Source organism: Lissotriton helveticus, chromosome 1_1 (genome assembly GCF_964261635.1).
Source record: "Lissotriton helveticus chromosome 1_1, aLisHel1.1, whole genome shotgun sequence".
NCBI lineage: Eukaryota > Metazoa > Chordata > Amphibia > Caudata > Salamandridae > Lissotriton > Lissotriton helveticus.
Genome location: NC_136057.1, coordinates 1,067,735,086 through 1,067,762,991, shown reverse-complemented (window position 1 = coordinate 1,067,762,991; position 27,906 = coordinate 1,067,735,086).

Genomic DNA, 27,906 nt, shown 5'->3' with positions numbered 1-27,906 from the left:
GTGACTATGTGTTTCCATTTTGTTTTAAATCCCAGATTGATTCCTGTAACGGGGGACGTTGACCGCTCTTGGTGCTACAGAACTGGTAAACACTTAGGCTAATACACCTGATAACCAGTAACTAGTGTAGTTCAGAAAACCTTGATTTTTATATTTTTGGTCCTTGGGACTATTAGGCAAGAAACATGTTGACCGCATAAATGCAACTACCCACCACATTATAGTGGTTAGTCGCCATCACCTTTTTAATCAGGGTAGGAGGCAGGATTGTTAAAGTAGTGGCTCTGACCACCTTTCCCTGTTTTAACCCACTACCAGCTCACACACTACACTTTCACCCCTTAGGACCCCACACACGCACTCACCAAGCTGCAAGGATAAAAGGATCTCCACCAAAGAGCCCCCATTGAGGGTGCCCGTCGGGAATTGCACCGCCGTCCCGACAAGGCGCCCGCCCACTGATGAAGCATGACACCTAGCGGGCTGGCCGTGTGAGGGCATCATATCCGAAATGAGGAATTCCCCTTCCTCCCTTTTTGGACTGCTGGACTTCATTCAGTTTCTCACACTAGTCACTTTTTAGGTCGAAGGCCTAAAAGGCTGCGCTTGCGCAGTCTTAGGCCGGAGATTTAATGACTCTTAGTAGCGCAGAAGGTCCCGCCTCCCTGCCCTGTCTCTCCTTCATTGGCTGGCTTCCTAAAAGGAGGCCAGCCATTGGAGGAGAGATCCGTCACTCCGATGTAACCCCGTCCTTTTTGGATTTGGGGGCGTCATTTTTGATGTTCTTTAGACAGTGACGTTGTCTGTCACTCAGAACTTCAAAACCACTCCCCCAAGTCCGAAAATGGCCGTAGCATTCTAAATGCCATTTTCCCCTGATCGTCTCTGCTAGAAGTCGCTGTTACGAAGCTCTTGAAACGGGTAAGTATGTTGTTGTTTTAGTTTAGATGTAAGCCATGTTTGTTTTTTTAGGCTAATCTTATGTTTCTTTTCTTTTTTCTAGGTCCAACATGGCCCGTGGCGTCTCCCTGCAGCGATGTGCACCGCTGTGCACGGAGTGGTTCCGATCCGCGGCTCTTTTGCAGTTTGAGGTAAGCTATCTTTTCTTTTGCAATAATCTTATGTTTTTTTTTGTCTTTTAGAGGTCCAACATGGCCCGTGGCATCTCCCTGCAGCCGTGTGCACCGCTGTGCACGAAGCTGTTCAGACGAGTATGTATGTTGTTGTTGTTTTCGTCTAAAAGTAAGCCATGTTTGTTTTTTAAGGCTAATCTTATGTTTCTTTTCTTTTTTCTAGGTCCAACATGGCCCGTGGCGTCTCCCTGCAGCGATGTGCACCGCTGTGCACGGAGTGGTTCCGATCCGCGGCTCTTTTGCAGTTTGAGGTAAGCTATCTTTTTTTTGCAATAATCTTATGTTTTTTTTGTCTTTTAGAGGTCCAACATGGCCCGTGGCGTCTCCCTGCAGCCGTGTGCACCGCTGTGCAGGAAGCTGTTCAGACGGGTATGTATGTTGTTGTTGTTTTCGTCTAAAAGTAAGCCATGTTTATTTTCTTAGGCTAATCTTATGTTTCTTTTCTTTTTTCTAGGTCCAACATGGCCCGTGGCGTCTCCCTGCAGCGATGTGCACCGCTGTGCACGGAGTGGTTCCGATCCGCGGCTCTTTTGCAGTTTGAGGTAAGCTATCTTTTCTTTTGCAATAATCTTATGTTTTTTTGTCTTTTGTAGGTCCAACATGACCCATTTTGTTTATTTTGCTAATCTTATGTTTATTTCTTTGTTTTTCAGGTCCAATATGGCCCGTGTCGTCTCCGTGCAGCTGTATGCACTGCTGTGCACGAAGTGGTTCAGACAGGTATGTATGCTGGTGTTTTGCTGTTGGAGGTAAGCCATTTTGTTTATTTTGCTAATCTTATGTTTATTTCTTTGTTTTTCAGGTCCAATATGGCCCGTGGCGTCTCCGTGCAGCTGTGTGCTCCGCTGTGCGCGAAGTGGTTCAGACAGGTATGTATGCTGCTGTTTTGCTGTTAGAGGTAAGCCATTTTGTTTATTTTGCTAATCTTATGTTTATTTCTTTGTTTTTCAGGTCCAATATGGCCCGTGGCGTCTCCGTGCAGCTGTGTGCACTGCTGTGCACGAAGTGGTTCAGATAGGTATGTATGCTGCTGTTTTGCTGTTAGAGGTAAGCCATTTTGTTTATTTTGCTAATCTTATGTTTATTTCTTTGTTTTTCAGGTCCAATATGGCCCGTGGCGTCTCCGTGCAGCTGTGTGCACTGCTGTCCACGAAGTGGTTCCGACGGGTATGTATTCTGCTGTTTTGCTGTTAGAGGTAAGCCATTTTGTTTATTTTGCTAATCTTATGTTTATTTCTTTGTTTTTCAGGTCCAATATGGCCCGTGGCGTCTCCGTGTGGAAAAGTAAATTTTGCCATGTTGTATGTGCCTACGTGTTCCCCATATTATGCTATATGTGCATGATCGATATGCATGTATTTCCCTCTGATCGATTAAAGACGCAATTACAGTTGTGTCCATCTCTAGTATGCCAGTTTCCAGTCCTCGTGAAAACAATGAATATCAGGCTTATGTAAACCTACTTTGCCACATTTTACGGTGTGCACGTTAACTCATTGAATTGTCCCCGTTTCTAGGCCTCAAAAGGGCCCGGACACCAGATTCAGCTCCTGTCTCCTGAACCCTCTCCGAGGAGCGATACAGCCCCCACCTGCATCCCTGACCCTTCGCTTACTTTCTGCCTCGCAGTGCCCGGCCCGGCCCGGCCTGGCTCTGCCTCCCAGTCTGCCAAGAGTATGTTATGATTCTAGTTATCAGTCCAGCCCTCCTTCTCTGCATTCCTAAGCTACTGAATCGCATCAATAGTTTCCGTCATGGTCTAGCCTTACTGTCTCCATGTAAGAGAAATACTGTATTAATATAGTGAATAGTTAATAGTGAAGTAGTGTGGCTCACTGGTTAGAGGCGGCAGACCCGAGAGCAGAGGACGGCCCGGGACCAGGGTTCGATTCCCGGCGCGGCAGGTTTCTGGACCAGGGTCAGCGGACTCGATAATTCTCTCGCCTCGGTGCCCACTCTGATCAGCGATCACACTCGGCAACTCTGGGCATAAGCTTGCCTCATCTTCACTAACGGCCCCACCAGACCGCCGGGGATGCCTGGTCTCACCCTGGAGATACCCATTAAGGGACCATCTCTCAGGGAAGCCAGGAAGGGTTTCGCAGCGGTCGAAGCGCCTTGGGACCCTACGGGTAAGTAGTGCGCTATATAAATGCCTATACATTTACATTTACATACAATATTCATAGAATATTCCTAGCACACGCAATACATGTAGAATTATGCATGCATCAGTCTTAGTGTCTAGTAGCCTTTGCCCTGATAACTTTTGGATTCTAGCAATATGTACTCCAAACACCAGATACCAGATATGCCTTAGGTACATGTCGCTCTGACACTCCAGACTTTAGTCTCCTCTTCTAGCGCAGAAGTCATAGCCCCCAGTTCCCCAGATACACGTCATTGTCCGTTTGCGCGCACCACTAGGTTAGAGGTCCCAGCTGCTCAGGTAGCCCCCTCCATGTTTCCGCCCCATTTATGACATTCCTGTTACGTTTACATCACATGTCTATGTATACGCCCTGTACACGCCTTCTTGTTACATCATTTTGCCCTTATCTTTCGCGACTGCTACGAGTCACGCCTACTGCTACGCCTACTGTATTGAATGTAATGCAATTGTTTTAATATATATACTGTGTACTGTTACTGAAAGTTGCCAATCCCCGATTCCCATTTCCCCGGCAGCTGCCTTCATCCTATTCCCTACAGGCTGTCCTGTTCCCGTCCTTTATGCCTGATTAAAGCCTGTAGACTCAAGATACCTCGAATCCTGACTCTTATTTATTGAGCTACCTGTTTCATTCACTGTAATTAAAAAATAGTACCGGTAATTAATTATTTATTTACCACATAATGGCGCCCGAATAGGGACTTGCCCTTTCCCCACGCGCCGGCGAAGCCACGCAGGCCCCCTGATCCTCTGCAGCCGTGACGGAACCATACCGTGCACGTGTAGATATTTCTGCTTCAAGTATCCCTCAGGCCCACGGAGGAGACGGAGGTTGCGTTCCAGCATCCAGACGAGGCGGTGAGGAACGCGGCGAGTCCCGACCAGAGCCCAAGCCGAGAGTCCAAGGTCCGAGGTATCCGGAGGCCCACCTGTAACTGAAGTCCGAAGTTCGTAGTCCGTCGTCGTAACAGTCCAGTCCAGTCCGAGGCCTTCCGTTCTTGCTGCCCGGTGAGTACCGTTGCTGGGGTAGTATCTAGACAGGGTCAATTAATTTGTCTCTGGTCTGTGGGTTTGGGTACGCAGATCCAACACCAAGTGTTCACCTAGGTGGACGCGGGTCCTGACGTGTCTCTTTATGGGACCGGTAAGTTTCGTGCTGTTTTAGCAGTGCATCTAGTCATTCTAGTAAGTTCTGTTCTCGAGAAATTCATGTGTTCTGTCCAAACTGTTATTTTAAATGTTATTCCATGTGTTTTCAATGTCGTGGTATGAGTGATTTGTTTTTCCAGTTATTATTGTGTTTATCGTGTATTGTATTGTGTCCAGATTCCAGTCTAGACAATGCCTCTATTCTCGAAACTACGTCAGTTAAAAACCAGAAAAGGGTTATTAGAGGAAGCAGTTCCTGTCCCGCCTAGGTACAGTCCAGGTCATTTTATGTATCATAAGCATGGCTTAAGTGCCATATTATATCTAGACTTATGGGTGGATTACACCAAGGAATTAGAAGAGAAATATAGATGGCCCATATCAGGTACATGGGATGCCGAGTGCATCATGCGAGTAGAAGAAGCATTATGGAAAAAGAAAGCCAGACAGTCCCAGAAAGATGCCATCGAATTATGGCGCAAGGAATCTCATAGAAGAACCGAAAAAGAAATCAGAAAAACAGAATTAAGTAGGGAACCCTCGGAAAGAGCCCAAGAAAGGGAATTGATCGAAGTAGGTGAACGAGTTAAAGCCGAACAGTCAGACAGACAGAGAAATGCCCTTATTAAGGGTATGTATCCTCTTCTTGCCGAGGGCTTGCCGAAAGCAACCCCGGAAGCACCATGTAATTTTCCGCCGCCATTAGTCCCGATTAAGCTACGTCACAAACCGACCGCAGCTGATATTTTTCTCTCGTCCTATTTGGACGACACAGTCCCAGCCTATGCAAATCCTGTTCCGTCTGCTCCTGTAAATAATGTAATTCCTGTTCCTTCAGCTACCGGGGCACCCGTTACAGCACCTGTTACGGTACCCCCGGTCCAGCCTACAGTACATGTACCCGCTACATCAGTCACTCTACCAGCACGTACAATACCCGTAGACGATTCCAGTTTAGGAGCCGCGGGGGGTAGTCCTCCTGGAACCCCGCCTCAACCCAGACGTATAACGTTACTCGAGCTACATGCACGAGCGTTACAGCGTTCGCCGAAAATTCAGTCAGTTACAGATATCAAGCGAGCCCTTACCGAATGCCGTTATGATCCAGTCCCATGCGATGATGATATGGTCCTGTATTCATTGCGTGTAAGACGGGTGACCGAATATTTGGACACCCTACCGAATATGAAAGGTTATCTAGACAGAATATATCGTTTCATCCGTACAGGAGTAGATCCAGAAAGTATTCGCGACGCCATGGTTCAAAGAAAAGTCAAAATTCAGCTCATGCTTTTAAAGTTTCTAATAAATTGTTTAATAAGAGAACAAGATTATCCGGATAAAGATCCGGAAGAAATGAAAGTCCTGACCAGGTGGAGTGACCATATAGCAGAGGGAAGACACAAGACACAGAACTGTATAGAGAGTATGTACAAGAAAATCCGTAGGGAAATAATAAAGTTACACGAGAAACGAGAAGCAGCACAAGTAACCGAGAAAGAAGACGATTCTGATAATGAAGAACTAGACGACGAGAATCCCTCCAGAATAGCGTATGTAGGTAGAACTAGACTTCCTGACCGACATTCACGCCTAGAACACAAGAAAGTTTTCCCTCCTCCAGCACCAGAACAAGGTTCTCTTGAACAAGTATTCCAAGCTACCGATCACATTCTGAAATCGCGAATCGGTTATAGTGAACTTAGTACCATGTATGAACAAGAACTAGCCCGATCAGCAGTCCGGTGGACTACTGATTCTATCACTTTTCCAGACGAAATAGTGGCACAAATGTTTCTGAAACTGCCTCCAGCCGAGCAGCGACTGGTGGGTATGTATATGATCCAGCACCTCATTACACTGTATGAGGGACAGCATTCTGATCCAGGTCCACTACATGATGTTTTGAACGAGTTACTCCAGTACAGATGGAGAGGTCTAGGTACTGATTTAATTAGTATCATTCTAGAACAGTGCCACAAATATCGAACGTTTCTGAATCCACATTTTGTTCACGTCTCACCTCCAGAAAGTAAATCATTTTATATAGATAGACAGAATCCGTTACGAGAAGTACACCCAGTTAGGACAGCGGGTGGTGATCTAGAACGAGTATTTGTTTACACCCCCATCACTAAAATGGAACTCTTAGAGATGAAGAAACTAATTCCTTGTCACGATAAAGATCCAGCAGGGTTCCACCGTGAATTAAAAGACATGCTCCGTATGGGAGAATATACTTATCCTGATATCATTAAAATGTTAAAGGTCCTGTTGCCCGCGGGGGTATATGAAAAACTCAAGGAAAAAGAATGGGAGGTGGGAGGGAAAAAGATAGATTGGGCAGCTCTAGAAGCTGAAGATAATTCACGAGTACCAGGTACCGGTCTTGGGGGTAAAGTTAAAGAATTGCCCGAGTTATTGATACAGGTTTTGCCAAGATTACTAGCCACGAAAAAGGAAGATTGGGATGCAATCTCAGCTTGTAAACAGAAACAAGATGAAGACACTAGTGATTTTTATTCTAGATTCGAAAAATGTTTTATTATTAACAGTGGTCTGAAAACAAGTAGTGAATCGTACCCTCATCTTTTTGTTACCAAACTGGTCGAGAATTCAAGTCCACAAGTTAAAAATCGAGTATTGAAAGTCGAAAGTAGTTGGCAAGCTAATACTCCGTCACAAATGTTACAAATGCTCCAGTATCACCAGAATAGAATCAGGGAAGAGCAAGAACACGAAAGGAGACGTATGAAAGACACAAAAATGAAAGTATTAGTTGCACAATCTGTTCCACAAGACAGTCAGAAGAGGGGTCCGAATCAAGCCAGTCATCCTGCAGCTCCCGTTAAAGGGACCTGCAATTACTGTAAACAGCCAGGTCATTTTATAAACGAGTGTGCAGTTCTGAAACACAACATTGCTACTGGTAAGACTAAAGAAAGACCACGTCCGCCTAGACAAGAACAAGTTTCACAGACTTCTCAACCACCACAGAATGCACAACAGACAGTTCCAACGCCGCAGCCTATCGCTGCAACACAACACGTTACACAGCAGATGTACCAGTACGCACAGTCAGAGTATCCAGATTATCAGCCATATTTATGAAACAGCCTAGAGAGGGAGGTAGGCTTGCCTCTCATCGAGATACCTGTAGATCAAAGGGTCCCTATGTACACAGTCAAGTATTAGGGAAAGACAGAAAGTTTTTTATTGATACAGGGGCAAGTAGGACTACCATCAGTCATGACGAGGTTCCAGGGGCTCCGCTCTCAGGCTCTAAAAATGTTTCCCTTGGATTTTCAGGAAAGCCAATTGTTAATGAAATTTCGAAACCAGTTACTCCACTGATTTGTTACTCACGAAATCATGTCCAGAAAATGTGTTAGGCATTAAGACGTTAAAAGAATTAGGTGCAGTAATTTGCTGCTCCCCAGAAGGGGTCCGATTGTTCCTGAGAGACTTTAAAGGTCATTATGTATTACGTGATTTTGATCCAAGATTATTGAATGTACCACAGCATTTATGGGCGCAAGGTCCAACTGATGTAGGTTGTATGCATATCACACCCCATCGTGTGACTCTCAAACAAGGTGTAGTTTTGCCACGAATCAGACAGTACAGATTGCCACCTGAGGCTGTAGCAGCCTTATCCAAAATTATTGACGAACTTATTGCTCAAGGAGTGGTTGTAGAAACTGACTCCAATGTATGTAATTCTCCTATCATTCCAGTCCTGAAACGTACTGATCCAAATGCACCTCCAGTATATCGATTAGTGATTGACCTTCGAGAGCTTAATAAATGTATCATACCCCAGTATCCAGTAGTTCCAGATATTTCATCCCTTTTGACAGCCATTGATTCTGAAGCTACGTTTTTCACTGTTATTGATCTCAAGAATGCATTTTTCAGTGTCCCCATTCATCCAGACAGCCAGTACCTTTTCGGTTTTTGTTTAAATGGAAGAAGCTATAAATTCACGCGAGCTCCTCAAGGTTTCACAGAAAGTCCTAGTATTTACAGTCAAGCACTTAAGAGACAACTAGACAATATCCGCATGCCAACTGATACTGCCCTGCTCCAGTATGTCGATGATCTACTGATCACAGCCCGTTCTGAACGTGACTGCGAGCGTGCGTCACTTACAGTTCTGTATTTTCTGGCCGAGCAGGGGCACAAGGTGTCCCCTTCCAAATTACAATTCTGTGTCCAGCAAGTGGTATACTTAGGACACTTACTGTCCAAGTGGGGTAGGCAGTTGACACCAGACCGTATCCAGTTAATAGCGAGTCTACCACAGCCCAAGACACAGAAGGAGGTACGAGCTTTTATTGGCCTTACTTCTTACTGCAGACAATGGATTCCTCAGTATGCATTTCTAGCCAAGCCACTGATACAGTTAACGACACAGGAGGCAGCCGTATCGACTGTCCTCCCTTGGACCCAGGAACATACACTTGTATTCAATGAATTAAAGAAAGCCTTATGTCAAGCACCTGTTCTAGCGACACCAAACTACAGTAAGCCTTTTACACTTTTTGTTACAGAACGTGATGGTACTGCATTATCTGTTCTCACACAAGATCAAGCAGGACAATACAAGCCCTGTGCTTATTTTTCTAGCACATTAGATCCAGTAGCCCAGGCTCTGCCTGCATGCCTCAAGTCAGTTGCAGCCACAGCTCTAGCTATCAGACAAAGTGATTCCATAGTGTTAGGACACTCCCTGACAGTACAAGTTCCACACTCCGTGGAAGTTCTTTTAAACCGAACACAGACTCAGCACTTGACAATTGCACGTTTAACAGGTTATGAACTGACATTGTTCCAGCCACATATAGAAATCAGACGCTGCAACATTCTAAATCCAGCTACACTGTTACCGTCAGTTACTTCAAATCCTGCCACACATGACTGTGTGGAAGTTGTTAACACTATGACAAAGCCAAGACAAGACCTGACAGATATTGCATTACCTAATCCTGCCCTGACACTTTATGTGGATGGTTCATGTATGAGAACGAGTACAGGAGAACTAGTAGCCGCGTATGCAGTGACTACTGAAACCGAAGTTATAGAAACACATCGTATTGACACCCTGTCTGCTCAAGCAGCAGAGCTAGTAGCTCTGACCCAAGCCTGCATACGTGCCAAGAACCTGAAAGTAAACATATATACAGATTCAGGTTACGCATTCGGAGTTGTACACGACTTTGGAGTGCTCTGGCAGGAGAGAGGTTTCATGACTTCTCATGGAACCAAGATTCAGCATGGTCTCCTCATCCAAGCTCTGTTAGATGCAATACATTTACCGACAGCTATCGCTATCATGAAGTGCAAGGCACATACGAAAGTTACTGACATCATTTCCCAAGGTAACGATCTAGCAGATCGAACAGCCAAGCTTACAGCTCAGACCCCAGACATTCCAGTTAACACAACACAGACACTCACTCAGGATCAGACTACTTGTATGACAGTTAAGGACTCTACACAAGATGTCATAGACATACAGTTACATGCTACTCCTGAAGAAATCAAGAAATGGTCCGAACAAGGAGGGGTCCAGACAGATCAGGGATGGTTGACGAAGGGAAAAGCCACATGGTTTCTCCCCGACTCTATGGTTCAAGTCATTATTAATACCGCACATAGTCCAGCACATCTAGGAGAAAAAGCTATGTTAGACAGTATTCAGAACCTTTGGTTCAACAAGCATTTGCGAGCTGCAGCCAAGCGGAAAGTCCGTACCTGTATTATATGTTGTCAGTTCAATCCAGGTAAAAGTGTCCCGGTGGAACAAGGTGGATTCCAACCTCCTGACCACCCTTTTGAAGTCCTCCAGATGGATTATATTCAGATGGAGCGATGTCGAGGTTTCAAGTATGTCCTCGTAGTTGTATGCGCTTTGTCCAGGTGGACAGAAGCATATCCAGTTCCAGATTACACAGCCGCGACCACTGCCAGGCAGTTGGTTCGTGAGTTCTTTCCCCGCTATGGACTCCCTAGGGTCGTGTATTCAGATAACGGCCAGCCATTCTCATCTGAGCTCATGAAACATGTTTCCCTTCTGTTAGGGTACCAGTGGAAGTTCCATTGTGTGCGCCATCCTGAAGCAGCCGGTCTCGTAGAGAGACATAATCAGACTTTGAAAATCCGCATTGCAAAAGTATGTAGAGAAAAAGGTGTAGACTGGCTAGTTGCCCTGCCAGTTGCTTTATTTTATATGAGGATGGTTGCACATTCCAGATCAGGTCTGTCCCCGTATGAGGTCGTATTCGGCCGCCCCCCAAATATGTGGGGTACACCTAGACCCCGCAGTATTACAGATGTTTCCAGTAATATGCTGACAGATTACCTAGCTTCCTTGATGGCTGCCCTACACTCTTGTCGTTCACAGGTTGCCGCCGCATTTCCAGACAACACCGAGGTGAAACCGCATGAAGTCGTTCCCGGTGATCACGTATTTGTCCGAAATTTTGATCGTTCAAGTCCGCTGGAGCCCCGTTGGAAGGAGCCTCGCATGGTGTTGCTAACAACAAGGACCGCCGTCAAACTTGAAGGCAGAAAGGGGTGGGTCCACCTGAGCCACATCAAAAAAGTCCATGGATTACGAGAAAAGACTTTTGCTATGGACTGCCTTATTCCTAAAGACTGCCTAAAAACAGACTCTGAACTCAAAATTCCCCTGTTAGAGAAAACTCCGCAGCAGGAGTATAAAGAGAAACTCCGGTCTAGTAAAATAAGTCAGCCAGTTTAATTGTCTAAGTCCCTCTCGGGTGAAACGGTTAGACAGGTTCCTGACATGTATGAGATAGACCCCCACAGTAAGAGAGTTAGTCAGAACTCTAAAAGATGTATTATCGTTCTATTTTTTTTGTTATTTTTGAGTCTTATGGTTACCTGCACAAGTTATGCTTTATATTTATGTTTTCCAATTCCACATGTACATATGTTTTCTAATGCTACAGTAGAGCACACATTTAGTGATCTGCCTCCTCACGAGCTATCCTACCGTCTTGCTATGCGCAATAACACATTCATTCGAATGTTGCATTATTCACACCAGACCAGCAATGCCACCAATTGTTGGGTGTGTGGTCGACTCCCCCCTTTTCAGACACCGAAGGGAGTTCTGCCACTCTTTCCTTATCCGTTTTCACATAATGGTTCGTGTGGAGCATGGTCCACGTTAACGTCATCCTCAACTGATATGTCCCTTCTGAATCGAACATGTTTTCCAGACAAGCAAGGTCTCTCCCATAGAATAGGGTTAGATCTAGAAAATGAAGTATATGATTTATGTAATTATTCCTCGAATTTCATGGTTTTGAATGTTCAGTCCGATACTACTCCAGATTTGCCTGCTATTTCAGTACTACCAGTCAAAGGCGAATTATGTGTCAGAAAGAATGGTTCCGCACATGTAGGACATAGTGATTGTACTACTACTGTCGAGTATAGTGACAGTGGGAAATCTATTTTCAAAGCCTCACGTCATTCTTATATTGTTTGTGGTCAGACCGCATATGTTCGTCTGCCCCTTGATTGGGATGGAACATGTTACATTGCCTTCCTACTGCCACCAGTTTTTCTAGCCCCATCTGATTATCATAGAAACACACATCTAGTACACGTCAGACATAGAAGGGAGATCGAGTCCCCAATTGTCGATCAAACTGAAACTACTCTAGAACAGTATCAAGACTTCAATAAAGGTTTCTTTTTCTTTATAGGACCTGTCCAGAATAGTAAGTTAATACGTAGGTTAACCAGAACCCTTGAAGCAGTAGTGAATGAGACTACTTCTGCTCTAGGTAATTTAACTGAAGAGCAATCTGCTATGCGTTTTGTCGTGCTCCAAAATCGTCTCGTTCTTGACGTCATACTGGCCGATAGAGGGGGAGCATGTAGAGTCATCGGATCTAGTTGTTGCATTTTCATTCCTAATAACGCGCCGTCTGTTTATTTAGCTATAACCAGACTTCATAAAATTGCCCATCAGTTACACCAGAATCCAGGCACCTGGACATGGTCCGGTTGGCTCTGGAGTATCATATCTGCCTGGGGATGGAAAGTATTGTCATTCCTAGGTATTGCAGTAATGATCATATTCAGTTGCTGCCTCTGTATACAATGTGGCCCTGCGATTTGCGGCATGTGCGCTACCTCTTGTATTCCTAGTCCTAAATCCCGCTCCAAGACAATTCGAGACGAGCAGATGATGCTATATGAAATGATAGATGGTATCATGAATATTGATGTTTCCTGATGGAAACGTAGGGCACAAGGAGGGAATGTGGAAAAGTAAATTTTGCCATGTTGTATGTGCCTACGTGTTCCCCATATTATGCTATATGTGCATGATCGATATGCATGTATTTCCCTCTGATCGATTAAAGACGCAATTACAGTTGTGTCCATCTCTAGTATGCCAGTTTCCAGTCCTCGTGAAAACCATGAATATCAGGCTTATGTAAACCTACTTTGCCACATTTTACGGTGTGCACGTTAACTCATTGAATTGTCCCCGTTTCTAGGCCTCAAAAGGGCCCAGACACCAGATTCAGCTCCTGTCTCCTGAACCCTCTCCGAGGAGCGATACAGCCCCCACCTGCATCCCTGACCCTTCGCTTACTTTCTGCCTCGCAGTGCCCGGCCCGGCCTGGCTCTGCCTCCCAGTCTGCCAAGAGTATGTTATGATTCTAGTTATCAGTCCAGCCCTCCTTCTCTGCATTCCTAAGCTACTGAATCGCATCAATAGTTTCCGTCATGGTCTAGCCTTACTGTCTCCATGTAAGAGAAATACTGTATTAATATTCATAGAATATTCCTAGCACACGCAATACATGTAGAACTATGCATGCATCAGTCTTAGTGTCTAGTAGCCTTTGCCCTGATAACTTTTGGATTCTAGCAATATGTACTCCAAACACCAGATACCAGATATGCCTTAGGTACATGTCGCTCTGACACTCCAGACTTTAGTCTCCTCTTCTAGCGCAGAAGTCATAGCCCCCAGTTCCCCAGATACACGTCATTGTCCGTTTGCGCGCACCACTAGGTTAGAGGTCCCAGCTGCTCAGGTAGCCCCCTCCATGTTTCCGCCCCATTTATGACATTCCTGTTACGTTTACATCACATGTCTATGTATACGCCCTGTACACGCCTTCTTGTTACATCATTTTGCCCTTATCTTTCGCGACTGCTACGAGTCACGCCTACTGCTACGCCTACTGTATTGAATGTAATGCAATTGTTTTAATATATATACTGTGTACTGTTACTGAAAGTTGCCAATCCCCGATTCCCATTTCCCCGGCAGCTGCCTTCATCCTATTCCCGTACAGGCTGTCCTGTTCCCGTCCTTTATGCCTGATTAAAGCCTGTAGACTCAAGATACCTCGAATCCTGACTCTTATTTATTGAGCTACCTGTTTCATTCACTGTAATTAAAAAATAGTACCGGTAATTAATTATTTATTTACCACATCCGTGCAGCTGTGTGCTCCGCTGTGCACGAAGTGGTTCAGACAGGTATGTATGCTGCTGTTTTGCTGTTAGAGGTAAGCCATTTTGTTTATTTTGCTAATCTTATGTTTATTTCTTTGCTTTTCAGGTCCAATATGGCCCGTGGCGTCTCCGTGCAGCTGTGTGCACTGCTGTGCACGAAGTGGTTCAGATAGGTATGTATGCTGCTGTTTTGCTGTTAGAGGTAAGCCATTTTGTTTATTTTGCTAATCTTATGTTTATTTCTTTGCTTTTCAGGTCCAATATGGCCCGTGGCGTCTCCGTGCAGCTGTGTGCACTGCTGTGCACGAAGTGGTTCAGATAGGTATGTATGCTGCTGTTTTGCTGTTAGAGGTAAGCCATTTTGTTTATTTTGCTAATCTTATGTTTATTTCTTTGTTTTTCAGGTCCAATATGGCCCGTGGCGTCTCCGTGCAGCTGTGTGCACTGCTGTGCACGAAGTGGTTCCGACGGGTATGTATGCTGCTGTTTTGCTGTTAGAGGTAAGCCATTTTGTTTATTTTGCTAATCTTATGTTTATTTCTTTGTTTTTCAGGTCCAATATAGCCCGTGGCGTCTCGTGCAGCTGTGTGCACCGTTGTGCACGAACTGGTCCCGATATGCTGCTCTTTTGCTGTTTGAGGTAATATATCTTTTTGATTTTGCTAATCTTAGGTTTTTTTCTCTCTTTTCTAGGTACAACATGGCCCGTGTCGTCTCCGTGCAGCTGTGTGCACTGCTGTGCACGAAGTGGTTCAGACAGGTATGTATGCTGCTGTTTTTCAGTTAAGGTAAGGCATTTTGTTTATTTTGCTAATCTTATGTTTATTTCTTTGTTTTTCAGGTCCAATATGGCCCGTGGCGTCTCCGTGCAGCTGTGTGCACTGCTGTGCACGAAGTGGTTCAGACAGGTATGTATGCTGCTGTTTTGCTGTTGGAGGTAAGCCATTTTGTTTATTTTGCTAATCTTATGTTTATTTCTTTGTTTTTCAGGTCCAATATGGCCCGTGTCGTCTCCGTGCACCTGTGTGCACTGCTGTGCACAAAGTGGTTCAGACAGGTATGTATGCTGGTGTTTTGCTGTTAGAGGTAAGCCATTTTGTTTATTTTGCTAATCTTATGTTTATTTCTTTGTTTTTCAGGTCCAATACGGCCCGTGGCGTCTCCGTGCAGCTGTGTGCACTGCTGTGCACGAAGTGGTTCAGACAGGTATGTATGCTGCTGTTTTGCAGTTGGAGGTAAGCCATTTTGTTTATTTTGCTAATCTTATGTTTATTTCTTTGTTTTTCAGGTCCAATATGGCCCGTGTCGTCTCCGTGCAGCTGTGTGCACTGCTGTGCACAAAGTGGTTCAGACAGGTATGTATGCTGGTGTTTTGCTGTTAGAGGTAAGCCATTTTGTTTATTTTGCTAATCTTATGTTTATTTCTTTGTTTTTCAGGTCCAATATGGCCCGTGGCGTCTCCGTGCAGCTGTGTGCACTGCTGTGCACGAAGTGGTTCAGATAGGTATGTATGCTGCTGTTTTGCTGTTAGAGGTAAGCCATTTTGTTTATTTTGCTAATCTTATGTTTATTTCTTTGTTTTTCAGGTCCAATATGGCCCGTGGCGTCTCCGTGCAGCTGTGTGCACTGCTGTGCACGAAGTGGTTCCGACGGGTATGTATGCTGCTGTTTTGCTGTTAGAGGTAAGCCATTTTGTTTATTTTGCTAATCTTATGTTTATTTCTTTGTTTTTCAGGTCCAATATGGCCCGTGGCGTCTCCGTGCAGCTGTGTGCTCCGCTGTGCACGAAGTGGTTCAGACAGGTATGTATGCTGCTGTTTTGCTGTTAGAGGTAAGCCATTTTGTTTATTTTGCTAATCTTATGTTTATTTCTTTGCTTTTCAGGTCCAATATGGCCCGTGGCGTCTCCGTGCAGCTGTGTGCACTGCTGTGCACGAAGTGGTTCAGATAGGTATGTATGCTGCTGTTTTGCTGTTAGAGGTAAGCCATTTTGTTTATTTTGCTAATCTTATGTTTATTTCTTTGTTTTTCAGGTCCAATATGGCCCGTGGCGTCTCATTGCAGCTGTGTGCACTGCTGTGCACGAAGTGGTTCCGACGGGTATGTATGCTGCTGTTTTGCTGTTAGAGGTAAGCCATTTTGTTTATTTTGCTAATCTTATGTTTATTTCTTTGTTTTTCAGGTCCAATATGGCCCGTGGCGTCTCCGTGCAGCTGTGTGCACCGTTGTGCACGAACTGGTCCCGATATGCTGCTCTTTTGCTGTTTGAGGTAATCTATCTTTTTGATTTTGCTAATCTTAGTTTTTTTTCTCTCTTTTCTAGGTACAACATGGCCCGTGTCGTCTCCGTGCAGCTGTGTGCACTGCTGTGCACGAAGTGGTTCAGACAGGTATGTATGCTGCTGTTTTTCAGTTAAGGTAAGGCATTTGGTTTATTTTGCTAATCTTATGTTTATTTCTATCACTCACTGCTGCACTCTCTCCTCAGCCTCTTACTGCACCATCCCTTCACTCTCTCCTCAGCTCCACTATACCGTCTCTTCACTGTTGCACTCTCCTTAGTCTCTCACTGCACCATCCTTTCACTGCTGCACTCTCTGCTCAGCACCCCATCCAGGCTGTAGCCCTCACTCCTCCACTGCACCATCACTCACTGCTGCACTCTCTCTCAGCCTCTCACGGTACTATCCCTTCACTGCTGCACTCTCTTCAGTCTCTCACTGCACCATCTCTTCACTGCTGCACTCTCTCCTCAGCCTCTCCCTGCACCATCCCTTCACTGATGCACTCTCTCTACAGCCTCTCCCTGCACCGTCCATTCACTGATGCACTCTCTGCTCAGCCTCCCATTGCATCGTCCCTTCACTGCTGCACTCCCTTCAGCCTCTCCCTGCACCGTCCCTTCACTCATGCACTCTCTGCTCAGCCCCCCATTGCATCGTCCCTTCACTGCTGCACTCTCCTCAGCCTCTCCCTGCACCGTCCCTTCACTGGTGCACTCTCCTCAGCCTCTCACTGCATTATCCCTTCACTGCTACGCTCTCTCCTCAGTCCCACTGTACAGTCCCTTCACTGCTGCACTCTATGCTCAGCCCCCCACTGCACCGTCCTTTTAATGCTGCACTCTCCTCAGCCTCTCCCTGCACCGTCCCTTCACTGCTGCACTCTCTGCTCAGCCTCTCCCTGCACTGTCCCTTCACTGATGCACTCTCTCCTCAGCCTCTCCCTGCACTGTCCCTGCACTGTCCCTTCACTGCTGCACTCTCCTCAGCCTCTCCTTGCACCGTCCCTTCACTGATGCACTCTCTGCTCAGCCCCCATTGCATCGTCCCTTCACTGCTGCACTTTCCTCAGCCTCTCCCTGCACCATCCCTTCACTGACGCACTCTCTGCTCAGCCCCCCATTACATCGTCCCTTCATTGCTGCACTCTCTGCTCAGCCCCCCCATCCAGGCTGCAGCCCTCACTCCTCCACTGCACCATCACTCACTGCAGCACTCTCTCCTCAGCCTCTTACGGTACCGTCCCTTCACTGATGCACTCTCCTCAGCCTCTCACTGATGCACCATCCCTTCACTCTCTCCTCAGCTCCACTATACCGTCCCTTCACTGTTGCACTCTGCACCCTCCCTTCACTGCTGCACTCTCTGCTCAGCCTCTCCCTGCACCGTCCATTCACTGATGCACTCTCTGCTCAGCCTCCCATTGCATCATCCCTTCACTGCTGCACTCTCCTCAGCCTCTCCCTGCACTGTCCCTTCACTCATGCACTCTGCTCAGCCCCCCCATTGCATCGTCCCTTCACTGCTGCACTCTCCTCAGCCTCTCCCTTCACCGTCCCTTCACTGGTGCACTCTCCTCAGTCTCTCACTGCACCATCCCTTCACTCTCTCCTCAGCTCCACTATACCGTCTCTTCACTGTTGCACTCTCCTCAGTCTCTCACTGCACCATCCTTTCACTGCTACACTCTCTCCTCAGCCTCTCCCTGCACCATCCCTTCACTGATGCACTCTCTCCTCAGCCTCTCCCTGCACCGGCCCTTCACTGATGCACTCTCTCCTCAGCCTCTCCCTGCACCGTCCCTTTATTGCTGCACTCTCTCCTTGCACCGTCCCTTCACTGCTGCACTCTCCTCAGCCTCTCCTTGCACCGTCCCTTCACTGATGCACTCTCTGCTCAGCCCCCCATTGCATTGTCCCTTCATTGCTGCACTCTCTGCTCAGCCCCCCAGCCAGGCTGCAGCCCTCACTCCTCCACTGCACCATCACTCACTGCTGCACTCTCTCCTCAGCCTCTTACGGTACCGTCCCTTCACTCTCTCCTCAGCTCCACTATACCGTCCCTTCAAACTCTCTCTCTCACTACCTCACTACCCCACTCTCTCTTTCACTAACTCACTCACTACCTCACTATCTCTCACACTACTACACTATCTCTCATTCACTCTCTCTCTACCTCAATCTCTACCTCACTGCTCAACTCTCTCTTTCTCACAGCATCACAATATCACTACCACAGTAACTATCTCTCTAACACACTACTTCACAACTTCACTCTCTCTATCTCACTACCTCACCCTCTCTACATCACTACCTCACTCTATCTATTACTATCTCACTATCTCACTGCCTCACTATATCATGACACTCTCAAAAATTCACTACAACACTCTCTCACTACCTCACAACTTCACTCTCTCTCTCTCTCTAACTCACTGCTTCACTCTCTCTCTATCTCACTACCTCACACTCTCTCTATATACTACCTCACTCTATTTCTATCTCACTATCTCTCTCTCACTATATCACGACACTCTCTCTAAAGTTCACTACATCACTCTCTCACTACCACACAACTTCACTCTCTCACTACCACACAACTTCACTCTATCTCTAACACACTACTTCACTCTCTCTCTATCTCACTACGGCACTCTCTCTCTCTCTCTCTCAAATACACTAACTCACTTTCACTCTCTCATACACTACCTCACTCTCTCTCTAGCTCACTACTTCACAGCATCTCTCTGTTTCTATCTCAATACAGCACAACAACTCTCACCCTCACTACCTCATTCTTTCACTACCTCACTCTCTCACTACCTCACTCTATATCTACTTCACTCTCCCACAAAACAAAAATAACTACATCACTACTCAAATTATATCTATAACACTATCTCACTCTCTCTCTCACTAACTCTCTCCATAACATCACTCTATCTATTTCCATATCACTCTCACTACCTAACTATAACACAAGTCACTCACTCAAAAAATAACTACAACACTCTCTCGCTGACTCACTCTCTATCTCACTAGCTCACAAGTTCACTCTCTCTCTCTCCAACTCACTACGTCACTCTCTATCTCACTAACTCACTCTCTCTCTTTCTATCTCACTAAGTCACTTTCACTCTCTCTTACACTACCTCAGTCCTTCTCTATCTCACTATGTCACAAAATCACTCATTGTTTCTATCTCACTACCACCAAAATCACTCTCCATCACTAACTCACTCTTTCACTACCTCACTCTCTCTGTCTCACTCTATCTACCTCACTCTCTCTCTCACTTCCTCACTCTCTCTATTTCTATCTCACTAAGTCACTTTCACTCTCTTTCACTACCTCACTCTCTGTCTCTGTTTTCGTTCAGAGGTAAGCCATTTTGTTTTTTTTGATCTAATCTTATGTTTATTCTCTCTTTTCTAGGTTCAACATGGCCCGTGGCGATTCCCTTCAGCGATGTGCACCGCTGTGCACGGAGTTGTTCAGACAGGTATGTATGTTGATTTTAGTTTATGTTAGAGGTAAGGCATATTTTTATTTTTACACTGCACTGTCCTTTTACTGCTGCACTCTCTCCTCAGCCTCTCCCTGCGCCATCGCTTCACTGCTGCACTCTCTGCTCAGCCCCCCCATCCAGGCTGCAGCCCTCACTCCTCCACTGCACTATCACTAACTGCTGCACTCTCTCCTCAGCCTCTCACGGTACCATCGCTTCACTGATGCACTCTCCTCAGCCTCTTACTGCACCATCCCTTCACTCTCTCCTCAGCTCCACTATACCGTCTCTTCCCTGTTGCACTCTCCTCAGTCTCTCACTGCACCATCCTTTCACTGCTGCACTCTCTCCTCAGCCTCTCCCTGCACCATCCTTTCACTGATGCACTCTCTCCTCAGCCTCTCCCTGCACTGTCCCTTCACTGATGCACTCTCCTCAGCCTCTCCCTGCACCATCCCTTCACTGATGCACTCTCTGCTCAGCTCCCCATTGCATCGTCCCTTCACTGCTGCACTCTCCTCAGCCTCTCCCTGCACCGTCCCTTCACTGATGCACTCTCTGCTCAGCCCCCCATTGCATTGTCGCCTTAACTGCTGCACTCTCCTCAGCCTCTCCCTGCACCGTCCCTTCACTGATGCACTCTGTTCAGCCCCCCATTGCATCGTCCCTTCACTGCTGCACTTTCCTCAACCTCTCACTGCACCATCCCTTCACTGCAGCACTCTCTCCTCAGCCTCTTCCTGCGCCATCGCTTCACTGCTGCAATCTCTGCTCAGCCCCCCATCCAGGCTGCAGCCCTCACTCCTCCACTGCACCATCACTCACTGCTGCACTCTCTCTCAGCCTATCACGGTACTATCCCTTCACTGCTGCACTCTCTTCAGTCTCTCACTGCACCATCTCTTCACTGCTGCACTCTCTCCTCAGCCTCTCCCTGCACCGTCCCTTCACTGATGCACTCTCTCCACAGCCTCTCCCTGCACCGTCCCTTCACTGATGCACTCTCTCTACAGCCTCTCCCTGCACCGTCCATTCACTGATGCACTCTCTGCTCAGCCTCCCATTGCATCGTCCCTTCACTGCTGCACTCCCTTCAGCCTCTCCCTGCACCGTCCCTTCACTCATGCACTCTCTGCTCAGCCCCCCATTGCATCGTCCCTTCACTGCTGCACTCTCCTCAGCCTCTCCCTGCACCGTCCCTTCACTGGTGCACTCTCCTCAGCCTCTCACTGCATTATCCCTTCACTGCTACGTTCTCTCCTCAGTCCCACTGTACAGTCCCTTCACTGCTGCACTCTCTGCTCAGCCCCCCACTCCACCGTCCTTTTAATGCTGCACTCTCCTCAGCCTCTCCCTGCACCGTCCCTTCACTGCTGCACTCTCTGCTCAGCCTCTCCCTGCACTGTCCCTTCACTGATGCACTCTCTCCTCAGCCTCTCCCTGCACCGTCCCTGCACTGTCCCTTCACTGCTGCACTCTCCTCAGCCTCTCCTTGCACTGTCCCTTCACTGATGCACTCTCTGCTCAGCCCCCATTGCATCGTCCCTTCACTGCTGCACTCTCCTCAGCCTCTCCCTGCACCATCCCTTCACTGACGCACTCTCTGCTCAGCCCCCCATTACATCGTCCCTTCATTGCTGCACTCTCTGCTCAGCCCCCCCATCCAGGCTGCAGCCCTCACTCCTCCACTGCACCATCACTCACTGCAGCACTCTCTCCTCAGCCTCTTACGGTACCGTCCCTTCACTGATGCACTCTCCTCAGCCTCTCACTGATGCACCATCCCTTCACTCTCTCCTCAGCTCCACTATACCGTCCCTTCACTGTTGCACTCTGCACCCTCCCTTCACTGCTGCACTCTGCACCCTCCCTTCACTGCTGCACTCTCTGCTCAGCCTCTCCCTGCACCGTCCATTCACTGATGCACTCTCTGCTCAGCCTCCCATTGCATCGTCCCTTCACTGCTGCACTCTCCTCAGCCTCTCCCTGCACTGTCCCTTCACTCATGCACTCTGCTCAGCCCCCCCATTGCATCGTCCCTTCACTGCTGCACTCTCCTCAGCCTCTCCCTTCACCGTCCCTTCACTGGTGCACTCTCCTCAGTCTCTCACTGCACCATCCCTTCACTCTCTCCTCAGCTCCACTATACCGTCTCTTCACTGTTGCACTCTCCTCAGCCTCTCACTGCACCGTCACTTCACTGCTGCACTCACTCCTCCTCCCCACTGCACCGACCCTTCACTGCTGCACTCTCTCCTCAGCCTCTCCCTGCACCGGCCCTTCACTGATGCACTCTCTGCTCAGCCTCTCCCTGCACTGTCCCTTCACTGATGCACTCTCTCCTCAGCCTCTCCCTGCACTGTCCCTTCACTGCTGCACTCTCCTCAGCCTCTCCTTGCACCGTCCCTTCACTGATGCACTCTCTGCTCAGCCCCCCATTGCATCGTCCCTTCACTGCTGCACTCTCCTCGGCCTCTCCCCCCATCCAGGCTGCAGCCCTCACTCCTCCACTGCACCATCACTCACTGCTGCACTTTCTCCTCAGCCTCTTATGGTACCGTCCCTTCACTGATGCACTCTCCTCCATCCCTTCACTCTCTCCTCAGCTCCACTATACCGTCCCTTCGAACTCTCTCTCTCACTACCTCACTCTCTCTATCACTACCTCACTTTCTCTTTCACTAACTCACTATCTCTCTCACTACCTCACTATCTCTCACACTACTACACTATCTCTCATTCACTCTCTCTCTACCTCAATCTCTACCTCACTACTCAACTCTCTCTTTCTCACAGCATCACAATATCACTACCACAGGAACTATCTCTCTAACACACTACTTCACAACTTAACTCTCTCTATCTCACTACCTTACTCTCTCTACATCACTACCTAACTCTATCTAATACTATCTCACTATCTCATTCTCACTGCCTCACTATATCACGACACTCTCTCAAAAATTCACAACACTCTCTCACTACCTCACAACTTCACTCTCTCTCTCTAACTCACTGCTTCACTCTCTCTATCTCACTACCTCACACTCTCTCTATATACTACCTCACTCTATTTCTATCTCACTATCTCTCTCTCACTATATCACGACACACTCTCTCTAAAGTTCACTACATTACTCTCTCACTACCCCACAACTTCACTCTCTCTCTATCTCACTAACGCACTCTCTCTCTCTCAAATACACTAACTCACTTTTACTCTCTCATACACTACCTCACTCTAGCTCACTACTTCACAACATCGCTCTGTTTCTATCTCTATACAGCACAACAACTCTCACCCTCACTACCTCATTCTTTCACTACCTCACTCTCTCTATCTCGCACTACCTCACTCTATATCTACTTCACTCTCCCACAAAACAAAAATAACTACATCACTACTCAAGTTAAATCTATAACACTATCTCACTCTCTCTCTCACTAACTCTCTCCATAACATCACTCTATTTCGATATCACTCTCACTACCTAACTATAACACAAGTCACTCACTCAAAAAATAACTACAACACTCTCTCGCTGACTCACTCTCTATCTCACTAGCTCACAAGTTCATTCTCTCTCTCTCCAACTCACTACGTCACTCTCTATCTCACTAACTCACTCTCTCTCTCTCTTTCTATCTCACTAAGTCACTTTCACTCTCTCTTAAACTACCTCAATCCTTCTCTATCTCACTACGTCACAACATCACTCATTGTTTCTATCTCACTACCACCAAAAATCACTCTCCATCACTAACTCACTCTTTCACTACCTCACTCTCTCTCTCACTACCTCACTCTCTCTATTTCTATCTCACTAAGTCACTTTCACTCTCTTTCACTACCTCACTCTCTCTCTATCTCACTACCTCACAAACTCACTCACTGTTTCTCTCTCACTACCTCAGAACATCCCTCTACCTCACTCTTTCACTACCTCACTTTCTCTGTCTCTCACTACCTCACTCTCTATCTACCTATCTCTCACTACATAACTCTCTACCTCACTACTCCACTCTATCTCACTACCTCACAACTTCTCTCTCTCAAAACATCACTACCTCACTCTCTCACTACCTCACTCTCTAGCTCACAACCTCACAACTTCACTCTCTTTCTCTAACTCACTACCTCAATCACTCTCTATCTCACTACCTCACTCTTTCTATCTCACTAACTCACTTTCACTCTCTCTTTCACTACCTCTTTCTCTATCTCACTACATCACAACATCACTCTATGCTTATATCTCACTACCTCACAACATCCCTCTCCCTCACTACCTCACTCTTTACTACCTCACTCTCTATCTCACTACCTCACTCTCTCTCACTACCTCACTCTCTCTCTATTTCAATACCTCACTCGCTCTCTCTATCTCACTACCTCACTCTCTCTCTGCTAATGCAATAGGTATCACATATGCAAAAAACAAAGCTAATGCCAATACAAATGACAATGCCATTTATTTAGGGATACAAAAAAGATAAAAAAATAATGAGCAATTCTAATAGCTCTACCTATAATATTGCCGAGACCATTGCATTGTAAATGCTTGTTTACTCTTATCATTTTGAGGAACTGCATGCTACTTTTTTGTTGCTTTCAACAAATAAAGGTCACCACAGCTTGCCCACCACAGACATCTTTCTTGATCTCCAATGAGCCTCTTGCTTGTGTTTATTTGGACCACTGCGGACCCCTAAACTCTGATGGATCTTATAAATGCAGAATGTTAGCAGTGGATTCCAGCTCTCGATTCCTACTGGTTTGGCCACTTCATCGGCACATATACAGTTGCCGCATTCCATTTGGACTAGGTTGCAACTTTTGCCTCTAGGGCTTACCGAGACACCATGGGAACATTGGGTGTGACTATGCTCTACTCCCCATACCATCCTGAAGGAAAAGTGATTGTGGAGAGTGAAAACCGTGACTTCAGGCAATCTTTTACAGAAGGCGTATTAGGTTCAGATCGCACTTAAGTCCATCACCTGTATGATGTACAGAGAGTCTTAAACAATCGACCAAGAAGTTCCTTGGGTGATTGGACTCCCTATGAGGTCCTGTTAGGGATAAAGTTGTGGGTTCAAGACCTTGACAATCACAGGACAGTGGCGGCGGCGGACACGCCTTTTAATATCGGTGAATGTTTGGCCATTTTGCAGGAACTGAACGACTTCCGAGACAGACACAACACTCAGGGGTGGTAACACCATATAGCGATGGAAAATTATGCCTAGATTGTCTAAGATATTCAACTTTAGATAAGGTGAAACAACACTTGTCTCCTTTCTGATGACATGGTCTTGCAGGATGTCTTGTTAGGTCTTCGAAAACCACGTCAAAAGAGCTTTTTTGTGTGCATTATACAATAAATTATGGGAGATTTTGCAGCAGGAAGTTACTTAGAGAAGGCTCTAGCAGTGGTAGACAATGGTTTGACTACATTATCCACTAGGATATATTCTCTCTGCTATTGACATCATACTGAGTGATATGTTCCTTTTACAACATGGATAGACACAGCTTATGTCTGTTATGCAACTGAGCTGGACCTTGCAGGCTTAGTGCAATGGTTGCGTTCCATGGAAGCATTTAAATGCCAATATTTTGTCTTCACCATATAATTTGAAAAAAGAACAAAAAAACATGGCCAGGAAAGATGCAACATACATGATGTTAAACATAGAAAAACTAGAAAAATTGCCTTTCAGTGTAGCAATCAATCAGGGGATTTGTAGAGTGCACTGCTAACCCGCTAGGGTCTCAAGGCGCTGGGGGGGAGGGGCTGCAGATAGTCGTCGAAGAGCCAGGTCTTAAGCAGTCTTCTGAAGGCTGGGAGGTCTGTGGTCTGTCGTAGGTGGAGGGGGAGGGCGTTCCAGGTCTTGGCGGCGCAGTGGGAGAATGATCTGCCCCCGGAAGTGGTTCTGTGGATGCGCAGGACGGCGGCCAGGGACAGGTTGGTGGAGCGGAGTTTCCTGTTGGGTACGTAGATGGAGAGCCTGTTGTTGAGGTAGGCTGGGCCGGTCATGTGGAGAGCTTTGTGTGCGTGGATCATGATTTTGAATGTGATTCTTTTGTCGACGGGGAGCCAGTGCAGGTCTCTCAGGTGCGGGGTGATGTGGTCCCGGCGTGCGGAGGCGTTCTGGATTCTTTGGAGTCTGTTGATGAGTTTGGATGGGGCTCCGGCATAGAGGGTGTTACCATAGTCGAGTCGGCTGCTTACGAGGGCGTGGGTGACGGTTTTCCGTGTGTCTGCCGGGATCCATCTGTAGATCTTGCGGAGCATACGGAGGGTGTGGAAGCAGGAGGAGGAGACTGCATTGACTTGGTTGGTCATGCTGAGCTTGGAATCGAGGATGACCCCTAGGTTGCGTGCGTGGTTGGTTGGTGCCGGGGGGGTTCCCAGTGATGCTGGCCACCAGGAGTCGTCCCATGCTGAGGGGTTGGTCCCGAAGATGAGGATCTCTGTTTTGTCCGTGTTCAGTTTGAGCCGACTTGCCTCCATCCAATCGGCGACGGCTTTCATACCCTGGTGCAGGTTGGATTTGGCGGTGAGGGGGTCCTTGGTGAGGGAGAGAATCAGCTGGGTGTCGTCGGCGTAGGAGAATATGTTGAGGTCGTGTAGTCTGGTGATGTGGGCGAGGGGCGCCATGTAGACGTTGAACAGCGTCAGGCGGAGGGAGGAGCCCTGCCGGACGCCGCAGATGGTTTGGTGGTTCCAGGTTGGAACGCGGGAGGCGGACTCTCTGGGTTCTGTTGGTGAGGAAGGAGGAGGTCCAATCCAGGGCCTTGCCTCGGATCCCTGCGTCGTGGAGGCGTGTACGAAGTATGTGGTGGCAAACGGTGTCGAAGGCGGCAGAGAGATCCAGAAGGATGAGGGCCGCTGTCTCGCCGTTGTCGAGTAGTATTCTGATGTCGTCTGTGGCAGCGATGAGGGCGCTCTCGGTGCTGCGGTTGCTGCGGAATCCTGACTGGGAGGGGTCCAGGATGCTGTTGTCTTCTAGGTAGCGGGTGAGCTGGGTGTTGACGATCTTTTCGATGACTTTCGCTGGGAAAGGAAGCAGGGAGATGGGCCGGAAGTTCTTGTGGTCGCTCAGGTCTGCCTTGGGTTTCTTTAGTAGGGCGTTGATCTCGGCGTGTTTCCAGCTGTCAGGGAAGGTGGCGGTTCCGAAGGAGAGGTTGATGATGTTGCGCAGGTGGGTCGCGATGTGGCTGTCGGCTTTGTTGGCGATGTGGTGCGGAAGGGGATCAGACGGGAGCCTGAGTGGATGGTGTTCATGGTCTTGATTATGTCTTCGGTGCTTACGTTGGTCCAGGTGGTCAGACGGTCGTGGTGGGTGGAATTCGGAGTGTTCGTCATGCCGGGGTCTGCAGGGTTCAGCCGGGGGTTGAAGCTGTTGTGAATGTCGGTGATCTTGCGGTGGAAAAAGGCAGCGAGGGTGTCGCACAGGGCTTGTGACGGCGGGATGTTGTTGGCGCAGGAGCTAGGATTTGAGAGTTCTTTCACGATGTTGAAGAGCTCTTTGCTGTTGTGGGCGTTGTTGTCAAGGCGGTCTTTGAACAAGGCTCTTTTGGTGGGCCTGATGAGGTGGTGATGGTTGTGGATGGCGTCTTTCTGGGCTGCGCAGTTGGCGGGCGTTCTATCGCTGAGCCAGATGTTTTCTAGTTTCCGGCAGGTGCGTTTGGAGGCCAGCAGGTCCGGGGAGAACCAGCTGGCTCTCTGACTGGTGTCTCTGTCAGTGGTTTGTGTCACTGGTGCTATGGTGTTGGCGCAGTCTTCCATCCAGAGTCTGAGGGTGCGGGCCCCCTCCTCGGGGTCGGTGGGGCTGGTCGGTGGATTGAGTGCGAGGTGTGTTTCTAGTAGTTCTTTGGTGACTTTGCCCCAGCGTCGGCGGGAGATCTGTAGGGTGCGGTGGTGGGTGACGGGTTTCTGGAAGGTGAAGTGGATGCAGTGGTGGTCGGTCTAGGTGAGCTCAGAAGGGTGGCTGAAGGCAACGTGGGGGCTGGAGGAGAAGATGGCATCGAGCGTGTGGTCGGCGATGTGGGTCGGGGTGGTGACAATCTGTTTCATTCCGAGGGTGGCGAGGTTGTCGATCAGGGTGCAGGAGTTGCTGTTGTTGTTGTTTTCCA